A 12,544-nucleotide genomic window follows, 5' to 3' on the forward strand; every position below is an offset into this window, starting at 1 on the left:
CAAACAGTAATTCCTCCTCTGGGACTGAGCTGAGGAGTGAGATGTGCTGTTCCCAGGCACCTGGTTCTTTGTGCATTGCAGGAGGTGAGCAGGGAGTTTGCTGTGGGGATGACAGCGGCCCTGGCAGGGGAGCCCAACTAGGAGGCCAGCAGCTCAGATCACAGAGTAACAGTGTTGCACAAAGTTCTTGAAGTTTCAGAATATGGTGTCTCCATCTTCCTGTGTAAGAAACTGTCCTCTCCATGACAACTGGATGATTTTGAAGACATACCAATGGTTTCCCAACATCACCAGGAAAGCATGTTCAAAATGAACATTCCAGGGGTCAGGTTTTCTTCAGGATCCTGGTTCATTCGTTCTGGATGGGGGCCCAGGAATCTGCATTTCACAATCAAAGCCCAGGGGTTTAGATAGTAAGAAACCCTGAAAATTATGAGACAGGCTTGGTCGGATGACTTTGGGTTTAACCTCTCTGAGACTCAGTTTCTAACTCTGTAAAATGGGGATAATATCATTTCTCCTCCTAGCCTTATGCAAGGCGTTCAAAGAGAAGGAGCAATTATTATTGTTCCATAGGTCAAGCGACTGATTAGGAGGGCATATTCTTCCCCCGCAAGTGAGCTAGGAATTGGATTTGAACCCCCGGCCCGCCCAGGATTCGAACTCGTCAAGTGCCTCGCGCCTCCTTGACGTCACCAAGTCACCTCTGAATATCGGCTTGTCGCCCCGCCGCGGGGTCCACCACACAGCACCGATTGTACGTACTATACATGTTAGCATAGCCCCGCCCCCCGCGCGCTCTCCCCTTACGGGTGGCCAGCAGCGGTGCCACTCAGCGCTCCTCCTCCCGGCCCCTCCCGGGCCCCGCGCCCCGCCCCCTCTCCTAGGCGCAGCCTACCCCGCTGCCTACTCTGAGCCCCGCCCCCAGCCCAAGCTCCAGCCGCAGGGGCTCACGATTGGCTAGGCCGGCCGACGGGGCCCGCCCCCCGCGCCGCTGGCCTCGCCCCCGAGGAGGGGAGCGAGAGCTCGCGCGCCCCACGGTGGGTTCGGCTGCGCGGCGGGGCTGAGGCGGCCGTGGTGGCCCGAGCGCAGGTAAGGGCGCGTGCGGCCGCGATTCAGGCCGAGATCCGCTGCCCCCGACTCGGGCACCGGGGGTCCAGGGTGCAGGCCGGGGAGGAGGGTAGGCCTGCGTGGCTCGGGGCTGGAGGGTCCTGGAACGGCTCGGGTTTGGCTGCAGGCGGAGTTGGGGGTCGGGGTCTGTGAGGAGAGGGCGGCGGCCAGGGGTCCGGAATGGGCTTGGGGGTCGGGATCCGCTGAGGAGGGGCCGGAGATCCGGACTGGAGTTGAGGGTCAAGGTCTGTGAGGAGCGGCTGGGGCCGGGGATCCAGGTTAGAGTTGGGGGTGGGGGTCTGTGAGGAGGAACTGAAGCTGGGAATCCGGACTGGAGTGGGGGGTCGGGGTCTGTGAAGGGAGGGGCTGGGCCGGGGGGTTGGGTTGGAGTTGGAGGCCGGAGCTGGGGATTGGGGGTCGAGGTTAGTTGGGGAGCCAACTGCGGACGGAGTTGGGGGTCAGAGTCCGCTGAGGAGGAGGGGGCTGAGGCTGGGAATCCGGACTGGAGTTGGGGGCCGGGGTCCACTGAAGGAGGAGTGGGGATCCAGACTGGAGGTGGGAGTCAGGGTCTGTTGTGGGGGTTGGGCAGGGGATCCCGGCTGGAGGTGGGGGCTGGCACTGGAGTTGGGGATGGGGGCCTGACCTGGGGCTGGAGGTTAGCTGGGGAGGCGACTGCGATGGAGTTGGAGGTCCTGCCGGCTGGGGAGGGTGATTGAGGAACTCGGGGTCAGAGTGCGCTGGCACAGGGCCTGAAAGCAGAGTTTGGGGAGAGCTGGGGGAGGCAGGTGGGGGTCAGGCCCCTTTCAGAAGGCTCTCAGGGGCTATTGGGAGAAATGGAGTTAGGAGTAGGAGGGTGATGAGATAGGAGTGGGGGGCGGAGGAAGGTGGGATGGAGGCTGGTAGACCCCCCCACTCACACAGGTGTTTTGCGGGAAGGTGACTTCAGGAGGAAATGGGGGCTCGGTTAGAAGTCAGTTATGAGGATTGTGGCGGGGAATCAGCCCCCACTTCTGCTGATAATTGAGTATAGAAGGGGTCCTGAGGGAGAAACCCGTGGGCAACGCAGAGAGCTGGAGGAGACGGGTGTTGGACATACTTCACGAGGTCTGTTTCTGGGACGTCAGGTGCAAAGGGGAAAGTCTTGGGAAGCTGAGAAAGGCTCGTGTGGGTGACTGAATTTTTCAGGAATTTTTGGGCTCAGGAGCGAAGAATCAGAGTGGGAGTTTTGGGGACAAGGATGTTGAGGGACGTGGGAGGCACTTTATTTTTCCCGGGGAGCGGAGGTTGCTGGGGCTGAAAGGTGGGCGAGAGAAGACAGATGTGATGAGCTGCAGCTGAGAGCCTCCACTGTTGCTAGGAGTCAGGGAGGCCAAGGCCAAGTTCGCAAACTTGTTCAGTTATGGGCTGAAGTCTTGCACAGACTGAGAGTGTGGTGGGCCTCGGAAGGTGGGCCTGCATTCCAACCTCAGCTCTTACTGCCTGCTTGGCTGTGCTGCCTCTGGGGGTTAGTCTACTCCTCTGTAAAATGGGAATAATAAAACAGGAGCAGGTCACTCCCAGGATTGCTGCCAGGGTCAAATGAGGGGATGTGTGCACCTAGCCAGCTCCTGGCACATGCCGAGGGTACGTGCACGTTGATAATAATGTTCTAAATTAAGTTTTTTAGGGGGGAGGAAGGTGGGTGGGTACAATTGCTGGTTGTCAGGGAGGGGAGGGGAGGAGTCACTTAGAGCTCGACATCAGCCCCTCAGTCTTGGGGTGCACATGAGAATCCCCTGTGGGATTTTTAAAAAGAATCTGCAATTTTTCCCTTCATATTATAAAAAATGAGGGAAAGACAACAACAAAAAATAGAGGAATCTCCCAGGATCTGCCCAGATTCTCTTTGTCAAGGAACAAGTACGTGTATTTAAGAGAAATCTTCCTGGGTCGTTCTGATTTAGGTGTACCCCAAAGGAGCCATTTGGATGTGTGCCCTGAAGGGGACCATTGAGCCACAATGATACACTCTTAAAACATATGAGCTTTACAACTTGAGTTCACTTGGTGGACCAGGTCTTCCTCCTGGGCACTGCTGACAGACCTTGTACTGCTGGCCTGGGGGTCCGGGTCACCCTATGGGAGGCTGTCCTGGGCACCGTAGAGTGTGGAGCTGCATCCCTGGCCCCTATCCACTGGATGCTGGGAGCACCCCCATTTGTGAAGACTACAGATGTCCCCAGACAGTGCCGCCTTTCCCCAGGGGCCAGAATCACCCGCTGGTGGAGATCTCCTCTTCCAGACAAAGCTAAGTTATTTTCTGCTTGAAGGGTCACATCTCTTAACAGACACACGCTACTGATATAAAGTAAATAAACAATGAGGACCTACTGTACAGCACAGAGAACTATATTCAATTTCTTTTAGTGAGCTATAATGGAAAAGAATCAGAAAAAAAATATATGTATGTGTATGTATAACTGAGTCGCTTTGCTGTACACCTGAAACTAACATTGTAAATTAACTACACTTCAATAAGAAATAAAAATTAAAAAAAATCACATCTCGCCTATGATCCTTAGGAAGTACAGCTATTCAGATTTGAGTTGGTTATAAGTCATCTCGTGTTCTCACTTCGAGAGGGGAAAAAAAGAATTCACACTGCTTTTAGAATTTTAGAAATGCTGACTTCTTTCTAGCTGGGTCTTTTGTGTGGCTTTTGAACCCTTATACTGAGTTTGAATACGGGAGTGACTGATCGGTGGCAGGCACAGAAGGATGCCTGCATCTGAGATTGTTTCCCTGGTTGTAACCTAGTGCACGAGGCTTCTGTAGAAGCTTGAGGTCTTCGGGTGATTCTTGGCCTCCTAGAAAACACCTGTGACAGATGTGACAGAAGCCGTGGACCCCTGTTCTTGTCTGCGTTTCCTGAAGCCCGGGGCCCTATGGTGTGAAGAGGGACGCAGCTGAATGTGAATTACCCCAGCACAGAGGGTTCAGCTTGGTGCTTCCTGAATAGGGGCATTTTTTGGAAAACCCGGTAGCAGTGTAACAAGTACCTTCTTCTATCCAAGGTGTTACTGCGGGGTTTCTCATTTGCATCTGGAAACAAACAATTGTCTTTAAGATCGTATTTCCTAGGACATTTGTGTTCCTGAAGCTCATCTGTCATTTCTTACGGGAAAGTGTGGTTGGGCCTGGCCTCCATGACTATGGAACTTTCCAGAGCTTTCTAGAGAGGACAGTTTCCTAGGACAGTTGTGTGATTGCTGGGTGTTGACACAGACTTCTCTGAGCTGCATCTTCACTGAGCAGAGCAGACCGAGATTGATTGCCCAGGCTGCGTCTTTGTTCTGGGAAGGCTTGTCTCCGTGAAGTCTCATGTCCTTGACCACGTCAGGGTTTGCGACATTCAGTGTTCATTTTGACAGCTCTGGACTGCATGTTTCCCCGCTTCTCTCGGGCTGCCCTTTGGTATGGCCTCTCGCTTTCTCTTAAGGGTCTGGAGAGAAGTGTTTGCTACACATCACCCGGAAGACCTCAGAGACCAGACCGGGCCACTGAAACAGTGGGACGACTTGGCCTGAGCACTCGGGTCCACTCTCCTCCTCATCCACCCTGTGCCTTGTATCTTGTCCTGCCCGTTCTTGGGCAGGGGGGCTTGTAGGCAGCTCTGAGACTCTTCCAGAAATAGATCTGGGTCGCATTGAGAACCTTGCAAAGGGGAAAAGTCTGACTGTTCTTTATTTTTTAAATTGAGGTACAATTGCCATATCATAAAACTCCTCTATTTTGAGCACACAGTTCAGTTTTTTGTAAGTTTATCAAGTTGTGTAACCATCTCCATAAACCCGTCTCAGAACCTTCCATCACCCCAGTAAGATCCTTGATCCCCATTCACAGTCACTCTCCCACCCTCTCCTCAGCCCCTGACAACCAGGAGCCCTCTCTCTATGTCTATGGACTGGCCTCTTCTGGACATTTCACATCCATGGACTCACACGCTGTGTGTCCTTCTGTGTCTGCTTCTCTCACTGAGCACCGTGTTTTCAGGGTCCGTCCACGTGGGAGCGGGTGTCAGGGCATCTCTCCTGTTCGTGGCTGAGTGATGCTCCCGAGGGTGGAGGGACCACGTGTGTTTATCCACTCACCCGTCACTGGGCATCTGGGTTTTGGCGGTGAAGAATCAGGCTGCTGTGGAATGGCTTTTTTCCTGGGCATTTGACAGCCCACTGAACTGAAGATCAGGAAGGTCGGGTGTCAGCCCTCCGGCTCTACCTCTCTCTCCTGCCACGCGTCTTCCCCCCTTGAGTTAAATGCTTCACCTTCTTGTGCTCAGAGCATCCCTGCTGGCTGATCAGCCTTCACTCTCTCTGGCTCCAGTAGGTCGACTGGAATCCTCTCTACAGCTAAGATCAGTTTGTCATTTCCGTGCCACCTTCGCCATCTTGCCACTCTCTTGACAAAATAAAAATTGCTCCCTCGGCCCTGGTGGCACCGGGACTTGCCGCCCCCAACCTTGGCGTGTCCTTCACTTTCACTCCAGTAAGGGCCCCTCCCGCTCCTCCCTGCTGCCCGCCCAGCACAGACCCCCAGCTTTCCTGGATGGTGCAGTTGCTGTCTCCTTTGTCTGAAACCTTCCTTCCTTCCTTCCTCTCCCCAACAAAGGCTGGTTGTGTGCCTATTTTAAGCCTCAGACCGGGTGCCAGGCGCCGGGAACGCCATGTGAATGAGACGCTTGTATGCGAGCAAGGGGCAATGGGGAGATTGGGGGGCCCCGGGGCCATCCTGTCCCTGGCTCAGACCTCTGAGTCGGGGTTCTCGGGGGTGGCGGAGATGGGGGCCCAGGCCTGTGTTCCGAGAGCCCCACAGGTGCCACAACAGTAAGACATCTTCCAGGAGGTCTCAGAGGGGTGGGGATAAGTCCTCAGGGGAAGAGGCCAGAGAGCAGGATTGCCCCGAGGAATTTGCCAGGGGACAGGTCAAGGGGGTGCGCAGAGGTGGGGTGGGTTGTTCCTTGACATCTAGGGCAGGTCCCCCGCTCCCCGCATCACCATGGACACTAGGGCAGGTCATTCTCTGTGCAGGCCGCCCCGGGCACCGGGTGGAGAGCAGCCTCCCCGCCCCCCCCCACTCTTGTTGCCAGCTTGCGGCACCGAAGGAGAGAAACTGATGTGAAGAAATTGCTGCTTTCTTGGGAATTTCTGAAAGTTAACCACTTGGAGATGATAAAGTACAAAAGATAACCCCTCTCCAGTGTGTGTCAGTCGACAGTTTGCTTTTCCTGACCGTAACTGTGGATGTGCGTGTATGTCCACGTGAGCTCTCCGCCTGGGCGAGGGGCCAGGTGGATCTGGGGTGCAGATGAATTTGAAACCCGCCCGCCAGCTCTGCATCATGACAGTTACTGCTTGTCACATCTTTTGCCCTTTGTTGTCCCATCTTTTGCCCTTTGTTGTCCCGGCCCTGACCCCTGCTCTGCCTCCTCAAGAACCTCCTTAATGTGGTGGACAAAAAAGCTCAGGGCAATCAAAGAAGGAAAGGATCCAGCCAAGTCCATGCAGAGCCTGTGCCGGGACTGTCGGTGAGTCCAGCCGCAGCCCCACTAGCCTTGTTCTTGCCTAACTGCCTGCCTGACTTCCTGGGGCCCCCATAACACAGCACTGCAGACTGGGCGGCTTTTAGCCACAGGAATCTGTCTTCTCCCGGCCCTGGAGGCCAGAAGTCTGAAACCGAGGTGTGGGCCGAGCTTCACTCCCCTCTCCGGGCTCCAGGGCAGGGTCCTTCCTGCCTCTCTCCACTTCTGGAAGGTGGAGGTTTCCAGCAATCCTTGGTGCCCCTTGGCTTATATAGACACATCACTTCAGTCTCTGCCTCTGTTGTCACGTGGCCGTTACCCTGTGTGCCCATCAAAGCAAAGCCGGGGCTGGACGGTAGTTAGAATGGTAAAACCAGACTTTACTCAGGAACTAATGCAACAGGGAAAAGAAACTTCCACGTAGAATGGGGCTCAACCCTGGTTCCAGCGTGGATAAGTGGGGGTCAGTGGAGGGAAAGTTGCTGAGAGGAAATTTAAGGGGGATTCTGGCTAAACAGACCTCAGTGGACTCCTGGTGCGCGCAGGCTGGCCATCAGACATCCCTGGGGGCAGGATCGGGAGTGGTCAGACACACAGGATAGGGGGGTCTCGATCAACCAACTTAGCAGGCTTGCTAAAATGGGACAGTGCAGAGGTGAGCACGGAAACCCAAAAGTCAAGGCCCCCCTGGAAAGTTCAAGGTAACCTGAGTCTCATCTGGCCACGGAGAGAATCTGTCATGTCTCATGTGTGTACAGGACACCCGTCGTTGGACCAGGACCACCCGACTCCAGCGTGACCTCGCTTTAACTCAGTGACACATGCAAAGGCGCCATTTCCGAGTCAGGTCCCATCCCCAGGTCCCAAGGAGGTCTCTTAGGGGAGGGAGACACACTACCTCAAAAAGGGTCACCCTCGTCGGGTGACAGTCAACTTTTCTGGGGCTTCATGATCCTAGTTGCCAGATGGCCCTTCCCCTTTCCCCTGTGCCCTCTTTCTCCACACCAGAAAAGGAAAAATTTGCACCATCTCATAGGAAATAGGGAACTCGGCCTGACTCGGCCCCTGGGAGGAAGTGGGAGTTTTCAAGTCCACGGGGACAGGGACGTGGAGGAGGTCCCAGGTGACCCCGCAGCCCCGGAGAAGCTCTTGATTATTTGAGACTGGGCAGGAACACCGCCTCGGCCACCTTCCAGGTTGTGAGGATCGAACAAGCCACCTCCAGAAGGAGGCCGTGGGAATTCTAGAGCTCCATAAACATGAAGTGTTCTTGTTAGTAACGCGATGGGTTTGACCAAGGCAGGGCCTCTGCTCACTGCGCTGTGGACTCTTGGGGCAGGTCATTCTCTTGCGGTGGGGGGAGGCGTCCTGGGCGCTGTGGAGTGTGGTGCAGCCTCCCTGGATCCCACCCAATAGAAACAGGATTGGAGCCTCAGGTGTAGTCTTATTTTTTTATTTTTTATTTTCAAAAAAATTTTGGTGAAGTGTAGTTGATATACAATGTTAGTTTCAGGTGTACGGCAAAGTGATTCAGTTACATATATACATACATATATATTTTTTCTTTTCAGATTCTTTTCCATTATAGGTTATTACAAGAAATTGAATATAGTTCCCTGTGCTATACAGTAGTAGGTCTTTGCTGTTTGTTTATTTTATATACAGTAACGTATGCGTCTGTTAATCCCCAACCCCTAATTTATCCTTCCCTTCCCTTTCCCCTTTGGTAGCCAGTTTGTTTTCTATGTCCATGAGTCTGTTTTTGGTTTATAAATAGAATCTGTATCATTTTTTGGGTAGATTCCACATATAAGTGATATCATATATTTGTCTTTCTCTGACTTACTTCACTTAGTATGATAATCTCAAGGTCCATTCATGTTGCTGCAGATGGCATTATTTCATTCTTTTTTATGGCTGAGTAGTATTTCATTGTATAAATATACCACATTTTCTTTACCCAGTCATCTGTCAATGGACATTAGGCTGTCTCCATGTCTTGGCGGTTGTAAATAGTGCTGCTGTGAACATTGGGGTGTATGTGTCTTTTCAAATCAGAGTTTTCTCCGGACGTATGCCCAGGAGTGGAACTGCTGGATCATAGGATAAGTCTATTTTTAGTTTTTTAAGGAACCTCCTTACTGTTTTCTGTAATGGCTGCACCAATTTACATTCTCACCAGCAGTGCAGGAGGGCTCCCTTTTCTCCACAGCCTCTCCAGCATTTGTCATTTGTGAAATTTTTAGTGATGGCCATTCTGATTGGTGTGAGGTGGTACTTCATTGTAGTTGTGATTTGCTTTTCTCTGATAATTAGTGATGTTGAGCATCTTTTCACGTGCTTTGGGGGCATCTGGATGCCTCAGGAGGAATTCTAAATGAGTAGCTGCAGTCCAAACAGTAAAACAGGTGAAACTAATTTCATTGGTCTATTTTATGCAACCTGATACATCCCAAACATTACCCTTTCATCACATAATCACCCTGAAGAAGGGATGAATGAGCTAGTTTCCATTGCTTCTTTTGTTCGGTCTCCAGAATCTGATGTGTATTGTGCCCTCACAGACTTTCACATCTTAGAATGAACCCCATTTCACGCGCTCAGTGCCACCCGTGGCCAGCGGCCGCCACACTGGACATGGCAGGTCTAGGACGTGAACGAGAGGAATTTTAGGAGAAGATAAAACTTCTGAAGGCCTGTGAGTGCAGCTTCGCATTTGGACACCTTGAGGGTCACCTTTAGAGCTACTGAAGTCTCTGCTGGTTGAAAACGCAGATTGGGAATCAGAGCTTCTCGGAAAGTCCGTTCCAGGAGGACCCTGAGATGGTCCAGTTCAGTGGTGCTGTGATTTATGGGCCAAATCCAGGCTCGTAATCTTTTTTATATGGCCCCTGAGCTAAAAAGGGTTTTTACGTTTTTTAAATGGTTGAAAAAAAATCAAGTGAAGCATAATATGTCGTGTCACCTGAAAATCCTGGAGGGTTCACCTTTCAGTGTCCAGAAACAAAGTCTTCTGGCACAGACCCACGTGCATCCATTCGCATGTTGCCTGTGGTGGCTCCCCCACTGCATTCGAAACTGTGCGGCTCGCAAAGCAGGAAGTACTGATTCTCTGGCCCCTAGAAGAAAAAGTCGGTCAACACCCCCGTCCAGCTTTTGTGATTTACAGATGCGGAGACTGAGGCCCAGAGGTTTCACGGTGTCATGGCAAAGCTAGGACTTGAACTTGGGGTTTCATAGCTTTTATGGCTTAAGCACCAGTTTTGGAAGAACAAACAGCACTTGCCTGCCGAGGGGCTGCTCGACGCGGCCTGGTTGGGGACTCCGCAGCCTTCTGGCTGAGCAGGGGTTAACAATCTCGGAACAAATGTGTGGAATGATTTTATTTCCCACAGCGTTGTGCCGTGCTGAGACAGGTCATTTCCTTTCCTTAGTGTCACGAGATGTAAGGGACACGCATCTTAGAACAGGCTCTTAGAATTGACGGACTGTGGTATCTGATAGCTCAAAATAAGTCACATTTGAAAATATTAGTTATGTTTATTACAATGTTACTTAAAGACATTCAAAGGGGAAACTATGTATGAATGTCTGTGCTCATAGCTTTTAAAAAATAAACCAGAAAAAGCAGGTAAAAATGAAATAGTAGCCCGGTGAAGTAATGGTCATCTGAATGCACATTCAGACAGACCCTTTTAATGCCAGGCAATGGGGCTTTTTAAGAGTGATGTTCCAGGGTCGCAGTTTGCCAGGTGGAGCGTCCCAGAGCAAGGTGGCAAGAGGTGGGTTGCTAACGCCCCCTTTCCTTGGCTGGGCGCCCAGGCCAGGTCTCTTCCTTCAACTCCCCCTGAACTTACAAGCGCCTTTGTCTTTAGGAGGAGAAACTGTCAAAGTAGTTCTTCAAGGCTGATATTCGAGACAGCAGAGAGAAATGGATTTTCTTTTCCAAATTGCTACTTAATGAAATACAGAGTTTTTTCTGACTTGAATTTTCGATAGTTGGCAGCGGGAGGTGATGGGAGGAAGAGGAGCTGGGTGGGCTCTGTGGATGCGCTGGGCATTTTTTTTATTGTCTGAAAAAATAGGCTGGCTCCTCTCTGTCTCTGTCTCTCTCATCAGAGGGTCCCAGGAGTCTCTCAGGGGCTGTGTAAAGAAAACAAAAGCACATCTGGTGATGTTCAGAAACCTCGGAGGTGTGTGCAGGTTTCAGGCGACAGAGGCCCCAGGACCAGGGTTCTGGAACCCTGGGTTCCCATCTCGCTCCATCTCTTATTTCCAAGTTGATGAAGTCCCCTCACCTCTGGGCCCCCCACTTCCCTCGCTGTGCAGTGGGGCGTAGGTTAAGCCAATACCCGTGCCTGTCACTCCGGGTACCACAGCTCAGCACCCCACGTGTTGTCTCTGAGAAAGACAGCTGACTGAGGTCAAAGACCTGGTTTTTTTTTTTTTTTGTATCTTTTTACTTTGGACTAATTTCAGGTGTCCAGAAAAGTCTCGGGTAGAACAGAGAGTCCTGTGTGCCCCTCACCCAGCTTCTCCCCCGCCAGCATCCTGTATCCCGGGGCGGCTTCACCACACCAGGAAGTTACCACTGATGCGTTACCGTTGACTCGAGCCTACACTGTGCTTGGATCTCACTCGCTTTCCCCTAATGTCCTTTTCTGCCCCGGTACCCCTCCAGGATCTCACATGACATAGAGCTGTCACGTCTTAGCCCCTCTGAATGGCGACAGTTTCTTTGACTTTTGTGCCTCGACAGCTGTGAGGAGGACAGTCAGGAGTTTTGCAAGATGCCCCTTGGTCTGGGTTTGTCTGACATTTTTCTTGTCATTAGATCACAGGTGCAGGGCCTTCTTGTCACCTCCCATCGGGGGTCCCTGACACCCACGCGGCATCACCCAGATGTTAACCTTGATCACCTGTCCCTGGTAGCGTTCGCCCCCGCCCGCCAGGTTCTCAGAGGCCTGGATTAGTCTCCTTCTGCCTGTAATTGGCCAAGGGAGCCCCGGGGCCCCCTAGAACACCTCCCTATGTTCCCCAACCGACGCCGGATTCTCTGTCCTCTGGGCTGCGAACTTTGACTTCGGTCTCTGTTGTCAACTTTCTCCTGGTTCAGCCACACCCAACAAAGCCTGTGCTCCTGGAGATGCTTCTGGGGAGCTGGAAACTCATTGTCTTGGGGGTCGTGGCCGCAGACACTGCAGGGTGTTGGGCACGTGGGTCCCACTGGTCTCAAATCCGCACGTGGTTTGGTGATGGGTGCTGGACAGTCCCGCAGATGGTGCCTGAAATCAGAGCAGAAGCCAGCGCTGCCGGAGTGTTTGGGCCCAACTCTGCGTAGTGACCACGGCCACTTTCTGATAAAGGAGGGGGAGCCTCAGAGCCCAGGATAGAGTTTCGGCCTAGGTGACCCAAGGCTCGGAAGCTTCCCGGCGGTGCTGGTGTCCCTGATCCCCCGCCGGGGTCCCTGCTTCCCAGAGCCACACCCTGGGAGCCGGCTCGCAGGTCCGGAGAGCACCTGGCAAAGACAGGACCGCTGGGGAGCATTTGGCGTGCCCTTTACAAGTGAAAGTGGGCAGCCCTGTGACACGTCCCGGCGGAGGCAGGGCGGGAGCTCCCCCGAGCCCAGCCTGGGTCTCTGAGTCTTTTTCTCAGTGGCCTCTTTACTCGGCAAACAAGGGCAGGATGGTGCCCGGTGTGGGGTGGACGGGACCATCCCCGCCACATCTCCCGCAGCCCAGGGGAGGGAGCCTGCCAGTCACCGTAGTGTCTGTGGATCAATAAATCAGTTTATCACATACCAGTCATCGTCCCAGTTATTTCCCACCACCCTCCTCCCGCCCATGTCTCTCTGCTCAGTGCCGTGTCCTAACTCAC

At 52.9% G+C, this 12,544-nt stretch overlaps 1 protein-coding gene across 1 annotated transcript in view; it reads left to right on the forward strand.

Annotated features, from left to right (window-relative positions):
- Positions 1-971: 971 nt before the first annotated feature.
- The window catches only part of GNG7 (G protein subunit gamma 7), a 127,129-nt gene continuing 115,556 nt past the window's right edge, over positions 972-12,544 (forward strand). The window contains exon 1 of the mRNA XM_031689738.2: positions 972-1,092. The gene's annotated coding sequence lies outside the window, so the exon portion shown is untranslated. The remainder of the gene's footprint in view (positions 1,093-12,544) is intronic.

The sequence above is a fragment of the Vicugna pacos genome, chromosome 22 (assembly GCF_048564905.1).
Source record: "Vicugna pacos chromosome 22, VicPac4, whole genome shotgun sequence".
Taxonomy (NCBI): domain Eukaryota; kingdom Metazoa; phylum Chordata; class Mammalia; order Artiodactyla; family Camelidae; genus Vicugna; species Vicugna pacos.